Source organism: Vigna unguiculata, chromosome 7 (genome assembly GCF_037176805.1).
Source record: "Vigna unguiculata cultivar grain cowpea cultivar isolate G323 ecotype 2 chromosome 7, ASM3717680v1, whole genome shotgun sequence".
In the NCBI taxonomy this organism is placed as follows: Eukaryota; Viridiplantae; Streptophyta; class Magnoliopsida; order Fabales; family Fabaceae; genus Vigna; species Vigna unguiculata.
Window position 1 is genome coordinate 26,430,006 of NC_140798.1, and position 9,139 is coordinate 26,439,144.

The following is a 9,139-nucleotide window of genomic DNA, read 5'->3' on the forward strand; positions in this document are numbered from 1 at the left end:
GACTTTTATACAATTAAAGGTGAAAAGGATATTTCTAAATGGTTAAAAGAAACCATAAAGTGTTGAAGGATGGTTAATATAATTTGTCATGTCATACTATTGTTTATAGCAAAGTCCTTTAATTCAGTTGCCCCCTTTTATTATATATAACTTAAGAATTTAAGATAAAAGTCTTGTAACTTATGTTGGGTTTATTGTATAACTATACAGACACAATCCGTTGATATGTTAATTTTATATTTTTATAAATATTAACTATTTTTTTTAATTGTGATAAGATATCCTAATATAGGCAAGAAATGAAACCTTGTCATTGTAAACCAATCTCAAAAGCTTGTGTGGGCCTTGAATTAAACCACAACAATAAAATAATAGTTGTTCAGCTTTTGGATTCTGAAATCAACGTCGGAAATCTATGGATTATTTGTTTACTGTCTTTGGATAATTGGTTTTGAATGGATGATTCTAGATTCTTTGGAATTTGGGTGTTAAAAAGTGCATAAGAAAATCCTTGAGTATTGCTATGATTTTGACATGTATCCTTTTATTGAATCAGAATCCTAAGGGTGCATGCGGGAGAGCACCATCTGCATGTAATTGTTTCATTTGAAGTCAATGCATTTCACGGGTGATTCAAAGGACAACCAAGATGTCCTCTGCCTTCAGTGGTAATCACATTTTATCTCTTAAATCTAATCAATAGTGTAATGGATATTCTTGTGCATGAATGAATGGCTTGACATTTGATATGTTGCATTTGATCTTTTGGTGTCCTGAGATTTGGCTGTGCTGTAAAAGTTGAATATTATTGGACACTATTAATGTTGTTGTGTTGCTTTGGATTGTTTTCTATAAGTAGGAGTAAGAAATGTAATATATTTTTTGTTGATAGATTGGGTGTTTTATAATGTTTATGTGTTTTTTACGATTTTAATAATAGATTGTGTTCTAATATAGGTCACTGCATTAAAGTCACAATTGGATGAACAAAATAAACGAAATGAAGAACGTGACAAAAGACTTGATGCAATCATGAACTTCTTTTTTCAAAATTATCAAGGTCAATTGCCTCCTGAGTTGACTATGTTCAATCCTGCACTGGTAATGTTTAAGACTGTATAACTTCTTTTATTTTTCAGAGTTTACATTTGTAATTATGATTCACATTTATACTGTAGGTTTCTGATCAAGGAAGTGTGCCAACTAATACAACAAGTTCTGGACATGAGGAAAATCATATGTGATAGTTGAAGAATATAATATAATGTGGAAGTTAATTGAATCATTTTATGTTTTGAGAACCATTACAGTACTTCATGATAGTTTTTGCTGACTAATATTGTACTTGAATTTGAATTTGAATTATTATATTTGTTATACTTTGATATACATTTAGTCATCTATAAATAATTTATCAATTTGATGAGTTTATATCTATTTATGTATAATTTCATTAAATATAGATTTAAAAAATAGAATAAATGTAAATAATTGTGATTGAAAAAATATATATGAATACATAAATGATAAATGAGTAAAAAACTATAATAATAATAATTTAAAAATCTATGGTACTTTATGGAGGTTTTGAAACCTATAGTATTTTACAGGGGTTTTGAAGCCCAAGGTATTTTAGGGGGTTTTGAAACCCATGGTATTTTATGGGGGGTTCTGAAACCTATGTTATTTTATGGAGGTTCTAAAATCCATAGTATTTTATGGAGGTTTCAAAATCCACGATATTTTACGAAGGTTTCAAAATTCATGGTAATTAACCGGGGGTTTTAAACCCACAAAACTTAACTGAGGTTTTAAAACCTATGTTAAATACAAGAGGATAAAAAACCTCCGTTATTGATTGGTGCTTCCTTGGGTTCGTAAAAATCCCGGCTAACACATTCTCCAGGGATGGTTTAGCGGGAAAAATCGAAACCCTGGGTAAAGAACTTAGTAGAGATTTTAACCTTGGATAATGTAAAAATAAACATCCGTTAAAAATATTTTTTCTTGTAGTGATGTACCGACCGGGAGGAAGTGTACTGAGGAGATTGCGGACCAGAGTAAGGTAACGCTTGTGTCTGACATATCTTATTTATTCTCTGCAAGAACACTAATATTCAAAAATTAAATAAAAAAAATTCCATATGTAATAATCCTAAATAAAATCGAAAAACTAAGATTAAGCCGACATATGAGTTTAACTATTTCTGTTGTACATAATAAAATAAACATATTAAATAAATTTAATGTTTAAATAATAATAATAATGTTTAAGCACTTTATCACCCGACCAAAGTCATCTGCTTTCATTTAAAACAACCACTCAAGAATAAAAGCATAAATGAATTTTTATGATAATTCTAAAACCAAATAAATAATGATTAACTGCCTATTACTAAACTGAAAACATTAAAATATGTTAAAGATTTTGAAACTGGAAATATGTTTCCAAAAGAACAACAATCTTTTAGTTACCCAAAGAATAAATAAATAAAAGAATAAATAAATAAATAAATAAATATATATATATATATATATATATATATATATATATATTATAAAATCTTTATCTCTTATAATTACATCTGATATATCAATACTATGTAATAAACTTTTATCCCAATAAAATATTAATATTTATTTAGTATAATCTCATTGAGTATAATACTTTCAATTTATACATTAAGCACCGTATACTATATGTAAAAGTTTTCATACGACTTTCACAAGTAACAAAGTTACTAATTTTCAATTTACTATATAATATATGTTTCTCCACACCCGTTTCATATATTAATGCTATAATATATTATAAGCATATCTAAAAGATAATATAATCCTAACATTCCATTTTATGCACCCACCAATTCACGTATTTTATTCTATGATACAATATAACTCTATCATTTTATTTTCGAAAACCCAATATAATCCAATTTAAAGCTTCGTAATTTAATCCAAAAAGTGGATTTCGGAATTCCACAAGAGATCCTTTCATCAAAGAAAAATGATATAGTAACAACCAAAATTTGACAACTTCTCTTACTACTTGACGTGGTAAGGTTTTCTTAATTTTAATTTTTTTTGCACAATTGCCACGTCGGTCATGCTTTTGAAAGAAGCGCGAGAGAAAGGGAGTTATTGTGTGTGAAAGTTGTTAGTGTGTGTTGCAGAACTAATCAAGTGGGAAAGTTGTTACCATTGCTTTGTCTTCCGCTTCCACTGAAGTTGTTCATCTTCCCCTCAAGCTCATTCATTTCGTCTAAGCTGAAAGCCCATTATTTTCTTTCATTCCCCGTTTAGTGTGCTTTTTGCCCACGTTGTAGTTGGTGGAGAAGGTGTGGGTTTACGGAGTGGTGGAAGTTCTTCGTGGGTAGTTCTTCTTCTGAATCTTGGTCGAAAGGAGGCATTTTTCCAGTACTGTAGTTAGTGGTGTGGATATTTCAGGAGTTGCATTTCGTTTTGGTATTCGAGAAGTTGTTGGGAGGTAAGTAAAACATTCGAAAGTTGTATCTTTGGTTGTCTTCATGGGTTGTTTTTTACTTAGATTTTGGTCAGTGAAAGGAATTTTTTTTTCGTTTAGGGTTGATTTTAATTCCATATTGCAGTTTTTTGTTTTTTGTACCGAAGAAAGAAATGAGGTTACCTGTTGTGGTTGTTGTTTGCTTGGTGACTGCATTTTGGTTTTGGGTGGAAGGTATATGTTACTAATTTGGTTTTTCTTGAAAGCGAAATGGTTGGGAAATGAAAAAGAAATTCTTCACAAGAAAAATTGAAGAAGGATGTGAATAAAGGAAAGACAATTGAGAGTAGAAAGAAAGCATCTGTGAGTGATGTTAAAGCTTCTGATAAGAAAGAGGTAAGTTAAATAATGAATGAATTTATGCATTAAATTTGGTATATTTGTGATATTGTTGACATTTGTGGTTATTATAAGTTGAATTGTTTGTGCGTTGCTAAGAGAGGTCCTGAGTCGATGGGTTCCTAATGGGGAAATTCATATAAGTTAGGTAGCAGTTGGTTAAGTTAAGTTGTTCAGATTTGACTATATGTTTGGGGTTAAGTGCATCGGGCAATGATGTTGTTTTTGATAGTGACTTGTGCGAGGAAGTGGATGTTAGTTTTGAAATGGTTGAAAAGCCAAGAAGGGGGGGTTGAATTGGCTAGTTAAAAATTTAGGCTATCTTTGCAAGCTAAAAACCACCTTTAATTGAATCAAATAGATCACCAAGTTAGGATGCAAACAGTATTAAACTATACACTTTCAATCGATCAAAAACAGAGTTAACATATTGATTTTACTAAACAGATTATGTTCTGGTATAATCAATCAATTGAAACTGAAAAACAGTCGACTGAAATACTGGGAAAAATGCAGAAATGCGAATTTGAATTTTAAACCATAAATAATGCTCAAGAATGATCAAGATCAGTTCCAAATGATCATACAAACACGCTCAATGCTGCAGATGCCATGAAAACATGCAAGAACATGAAAAACATGATTAAAGCACAAGTTCTTGAAACTTTAAAATAAAAATGCAAGAGAGAAAGGACACCACGAGATTTTTATACTGGTTCACTCAAACCTGAGCTACATCCAGTTTGTCAAGGCAACCTTAGCTTGACTTTGCACTATTTCAAAAGTTTTACAAAGTATCCACCCTTACACTTCCAAAATATGTAAAAACACCACAAAAGACTCTTGAATCACACAAGAATCACACCAACACAGCAAGAACCCTCTTGCAGACCTGGAAAACCACCAGACACCTAAGTTTTTGTAGAGACATCCTTATGTATCTTTTATTTGCTTAGAGGCCCCTAAGTTCTTCTATATAAGGGGTGCTCCTAGACATGTAAAAGGGTTGAACATTTTGAAGTAAAAACACTCTTGTGTCTCAACCATTTGTGAGAGTTTTCTTCCTTGGGAGTGAATACTTTTAAGCTTTATCTTGCATAGCAAGTGGCGGCACACATCCACTCATCTTCAAGGTTGTCATGGCTTCTAGCCTAGCCTTGTAGTGGCGTGCTTCTCACATTTTTACCATTTCTTTCCTTTCCATTTTATGTTTTCTTCTTCCTTTAATTGTTTTTGGTTTTCTATAGTTTATGCGCTTTCCATTTCCTTTTTGTTTTGAATCAATCCATCATCTTCTTCTCTTGAGCTTTCAGAAAGGAACCTTCACATCTAGATAACTTGCTATCTTAATGTCTAGTGGGGATTTCACTTAGCTTTCTTAATGAACTCACACCATATTCAATAATCTTAAAAAAGAACAAGATAATCCTTCATCACTCTGTGTTTGTAATTGCGAATCCATGATATATGATATGAACAAGTTTTTTTTTTTGTTTTTTCCTGAGAAATCTGACTTGGGATTTGGAATCAAACTTTGTGTTGGTGTAGGTTCAAATGGATTGGATATTAAGCCAGGAGGAAATGAATCTTCCTATCTTGGTTGATGAGGCACACCTAGTGGAAAAAAAAAGAAAACAAAATTGTTGGACAAGTTGAATGCTAATGCCAAATTGCTCCTGGAATTGAAAGGAGAATAGGAAAGGAAGAAAACAAATTTTTACAGCAGGGCTGAAGTAGAAGAATTTGATGAGGACCATAGTGCTGCTTCTGATGTAGTTGAGGTCAGTGGTGGAAGAGATAATGGTTCATATGTTAATGCTTAGGAGGGCTTACAACACTACTGGTGCAAAACCCCGAAACATTGGTGCATTAGTGCCAATTGATAGTGAGCAGATCTTACCTACTACAACGAATGCAATTGTTGAAGCTGTTGAAATTGGTGGAGCGTCAGCATTGCATTCTGCTGACATTGGCGTAGCAGCTACATGTAAAAGTGCTGAAGGTGATGAAAGTTCTGAAGCACCAAATTTTCGCATTGAGGAGACAATTGGTGGTCCACGGACAACAAGTGTTGGAGCCTAATCATTGTTGCAGGTGCAATCAGTGGTGGGCCTACCATTACTATTGGAACTAGCATCAGTGGTGAAGGTGGCGGATCTATTGAAGCAGATTTGTTGAAGCAGCCCTTGAATTACTTGTAAAGTTGCCCAAAGCACTAAAGAAGAAGAAATTGAGAAAGAGCACAAGGCCGGTGATGATGCGAATTTAAGTGTTTCATTGATAATTGTTGAGGCGCTAGCCTTTGTTTCTCAACAGTTAGGTGATTTAGAAGGTGACAACACATCTAATGGACATGTCTGATAATTTAAAATTTTTTATTTTAGTTAGAAGGTTGTAAGACGTATGAATTTTGGTGCATATCTGTCATGAAAAAGCCTATGCATCCCTTTCTAAAGTGACAGATGCCATGTTGAAGGAAGAAAAGCTAATGGACAGTGAAGTAGGTGATGACAACTCTGATCGCCTAGCCATTGTTCCTTACGTCAAACCAAATACTCCTCCTACTTAAGTACTTGATCCTTACGTGGAGAAGTTATTTTTGTACCAAGTTATAACTTCAAAAGCGAAAAGGTAAGGGGAATTTATTTTTTTCCGTTATTGTTGGTGTTATTTTGATGACTATAATATCAACTTTTTTACATGACATATGTATATTTGTTGAGATAAATGACTAGATATTGACCAGTAGTGAAACGAGAAACTTCGCGCATCGTGAATGGATTAACAACATGGTAAGGTTGGTGACTTAAGTAAATTTAACATGACATGTTACTTGCTGACTACTTTGTGCTTGTCTGTGTATGTAGTCCATTTTCTTTGCAGCTATCCATTTTATGTACAAGGAAAAATGCCAGAAGGGGAGCATCAATAGAGTCATTTTTAGTCGAACTTACACGATACACGTACTACTTTATTTATAAACAATTTTAATTTGTTTCCCAAAGTTAATTGTATTCATATTTTATGTAGGATAAGGTCATCCGTGATTGTGCAGAGTGGAAGGTAAATAGACGCGTTTGGTCTTTACCAAACTACAATGAATTCTTTGCAAGTCGACTTTTTTTTATAGATGATGTGTTCACAACAATATTTGTTAGTATTCTCAATGTTGTCTGTTGTGGCTATAGTCAACTTGTGTGTTTCATTTATTTTACTCTAAGTTCCTTAACTTTTTTCAGCTAATGGCACCTGTGCTTCATGATAACCATTGGTGGTGTTATGCCCTTCATTGGGAAGCAAGAAAATTGTACGTTATTGACTCCTTGGGACCGAAGTGTCATAGGAGATAACAAATTGATAACCATATTGGAAGTAGTGTGATGTTCTTCAGTATGTAGAATTGATTTTTAATTTGTTTTGGTTATAAATTAATATGACATGTTACTTTTTTTGTTTCAAGGTCCATAATTTGGAGCATTTGTTTTTTATGCTGATGTCTCCCCCACCAAAAGAGAAACCAAGTTTCGAATTAATCATTGAAGACCTACCATAACAACCTAAGTTGTAAGTTTTTGTCTGTGTCAATTGAAAGCATTGAGGCATGTCAGACATGATGACTAATGTGATTCTTCATTTCATTAAATTTGGTTTTCATGTACAAGTTTGACGATGATATTATGGTACTTAAATATGTGGAGCATTGAGAACCTGACAAAAAGTACAATGGTCAATGTATGCCTACTTATACTGGGGTAAGTTCATTTTGCAAAGAGGAAACTAATAATTTGATGTATTCATGTCATAAGTAAAGTTCAATGTAGTAAGATGTTTATTTATGATTACAGGAGAACCTGCAATAGTTTAGACAATACTACATCTGTGATTGGGTGCTGGATCCAGAAAATATTTATCGGGACAATGTTCTTTACGCAATTCAGTACAACACCTTTGTATTCCCAAAACTAGATTGATTAATTTAAAACATGAGATGTTGTAAATGACATGCTATTTTTTTATTTTTTAAGTTCATGAATTATATGATAGGCCATGTAATTGAATTAGATTGGAGATAGTAGTTATGTAATGCACTGATTACTGTTTGTCGAACTTGGACACTGCAAATTAAATATTAGCCGTTTTTTATGGATGTTTAACTGTTTCCAATTTTTGTTCAAACCCAGGAGCGAATAACTATTAAACTATGGTTTAGTTTTGTAAATTATGGGCATCACTTTTATATTGATAATTTAAAGTTTGCAATTTAAGTGCAAAGCAGTGGGTTGGTAAGTGCAAATCTGCATGACTTTGCTTTCCCTCAACGTGATGTGGGTAGTAGCCCTTAATTTTTGAGAATTTAACATGTGTCCTTCATGCTTGAACTGAGTTGGAATAAGCTGAACCTATTTAAAGTAGTGGTAGTGTTACTCCTCATCCCACATTTAAGTGCAAAGCAATGACTTCGTTTCTCCTAACTTGCGTTAAATGATTTGAACAAAACCTTTCCCCTGTTTAACTTTCTTTATAAGTATCCCTTTGAACACTCCCCTTTGTGGCATAAAAAAATTATACACTTTATTAATTAAGTCACCTTAAAGGAAGTAGTAAGGGTATATTTTGATGAATTTGTATATTGTACCTTATATGTTGATAATTTAAAGTTTTGCAGTTTATGTGCGAAGTAGTGGGTTGGTAAGTGCGAATTTGCATTCCCCTGCTTCACTTTCTTTATAAATAGCCCTTAAGTCTTGTGAGTTTAACATGTCTGCTTCATTTATTCATCACATATTTAAGTGCAAAGAAATTAGTACCTATCTATGAATCCATGTTATATGGTTTGCACAACTACCGAATTACGAATGACATAACTAAATTACGGGCCAGCGATGACATACATTGAACACAAGTTAAAAAATAAAATGCACTTAATGTTTTGCAAAAGTTCACATATGACCTAAAAAACTAAACTTAACATTCAATTTAGTTGCACATCCAAAAGCATAATATATAATGGGTAATATTTATATTACCCCTATGGTTGTGACTTTGATGATTGCCCTACCTGAGTGTGCTTGAATTTCTCGAATGGATCAACCAAACTTTTAATCTTGTCATCAATGCTGATGTACGTCAAGTGCTCCGCATTTGGATCCACATTCGTTTCAGATTTGTTTGAACATTAATGTGTACATCATTGTCTACATGTCATTGTTCATTGGGGTTCAAATTGGCCTGAATACAATCTTGGGGTTGTTCTTTTTGTTCATCCATAGTATGTGA

The 9,139-nt window shown here is 32.7% G+C and overlaps 1 long non-coding RNA gene across 1 annotated transcript; it reads left to right on the forward strand.

Moving 5' to 3' along the window:
* The first annotated feature begins 460 nt into the window (after positions 1–460).
* Positions 461–1,333, forward strand: LOC146884722 (uncharacterized). The gene is made up of 3 exons (XR_014996539.1): positions 461–668; positions 958–1,060; positions 1,179–1,333. It is a non-coding gene; the product is annotated as an uncharacterized LOC146884722 (long non-coding RNA).
* The last annotated feature ends 7,806 nt before the right edge of the window (positions 1,334–9,139 follow it).